Below are 1,911 nucleotides of genomic sequence, written 5' to 3' on the forward strand. Positions count from 1 at the left end.
TAAGATAAAATGCGTTAAATTATTGATTGTTCGGTAGAATTCAGCTATTATCGGGGAAGCTAATTAGACCTTATATTCAGTATAAAAATGTATTGCGGGTGCTGCGGTGAAACATTCTTAATTGGAAGGCTTAGTTTTAATGTACATGTAAGGTATCGAGTTTAACGAATATGTTTTGGTACCTTCAGCTTGTTCAATATAACTTGCAAAAGTGAAAAGTAAATACCTTATTTAGTTGTATATTGCAGAATTTTTTTTATCTGTACGATGAATTGTCACTTGTTATAAATTTTCGTATAAAAGATATAATTAAGATATCAGAATAAAATGAAGATATCGTTATAATTACAATGCCATGTTCATGTCAGTGAAAATCCAAACCTTGAATGTTTTATTTCTAAGGAATTCCTCAAACTGACAAGGCGTTGAAACTGCAATTTATGAAATCAAATTATAAGCAATTTTAGCAGTATACTCAACTTGAATATTGATTCCTCTGTAAAAAAGGAAAGCTTGCTTAACTTGATTTGAATATTTACTTGGAAGGAAGAATTGCATTGAACAAAGGATCTTTTTGACAAAACATACAGGCAGATTATATAATAATAACACAAATTTGTTACCATATATTGTATAATGTATTCAGTTTCCTTGTTTATTCACTGCACATGTTAATCTGGGATTAACAAACAACAATGTCATACACGTTTCTTTCTGATATTATTTAATAAGAATGGGGTACTTATCTATTTCCGTTGTTTCAATATCTTGCTTGTAGTGCAGGAACTATTTTGTGTTTAAAATATTAATATACATCTAGAAAATATCTATCCCCGAGCAGGTCCGGGTGTCAAAAGAATAGGCCTGCAGCAGCGCTAAGCTTCTCGTAAAAGGCGACTAAATAGTGCTCAGGAACCTAGCCAGGGGCTAGGCGCTCTGCCCACAGAGCAACTGGGTGGTGGAATGGGATACCCCTGACATGTTGCATGCTGGGGTTGTCGGACTATAATACGGTAAACCTGACCGCAAACCATAGTGGTGCACCGTGTTGGGAAAGATACCACGTTTCTCCCAGCCGCGTGCAGGTCCGGGTGTTAAAAGAATAGGCCTGCAGCAGCGCTAAGCTTGTCGTAAAAGGCGACTAAATAGTGCTCAGAACTCTAGCCGGGGGCTAGGGCGCTCTGCCCACAGAGCAACTGGGATGTGTGCCCCAGGTGGTGGAATGGGGTACCCCTGGCGTGTTACATGCTGGGGTTGTCAGGCTATAATACGGAAAACCTGACCGCCCGCAAACCATAGTGGTGCACCGGGTTGGAAAAGATGCCACGTTCCTCGCACGTTAAAGAACCCTACTGTGGTATTCTCTCGGAGTAGGAACCATAGGCTCCGCCACAGCAGGCTAAATTGCCCGACGTTACCCTACCCACCTCTCCCTATTTCCAGTGGCAATCAAAATGTGTCGACCCAATTGTCCTTGTGTCCCATCCCTTTTTCGTTTCATCATTTCATGTTCATTTTATCATCAATTTCATGTTCATCGTCTGAATATAGCTGAAATATTGCTGCTCGGACGTTAACCCCAACAAACAAACGTTTCTCGCAAGTTAAAGAATCCTACTGTGGTATTCTCCCGGAGTAGAAACCACAGGGCTCCGCCACAGGAGGCTAAATTACCCGACCCTACCCACCTCTCCCTATTTCCAGTGGCAATCAAAATTTGTTTGTTTGTTTGTTTGTTGGGGTTTAACGTCCGAGCAGCAATATTTCAGCTATATTCAGATGATAAAATAAACAATGACAAATTTTGATTGCCACTGGAAAAAGGGGGTATGGGTAAGGCCGGGCAATTTAGCCTCCTGTGGCGGAGCGCAAAGGTTCCTACTCCAATCGAATACCACAGCAGGGTTCTTT

Source organism: Perna viridis, chromosome 3, assembly GCF_037379345.1.
Source record: "Perna viridis isolate PV_CMFRI_1.1 ecotype Kerala chromosome 3, ASM3737934v1, whole genome shotgun sequence".
Classification (NCBI taxonomy): Eukaryota; Metazoa; Mollusca; class Bivalvia; order Mytilida; family Mytilidae; genus Perna; species Perna viridis.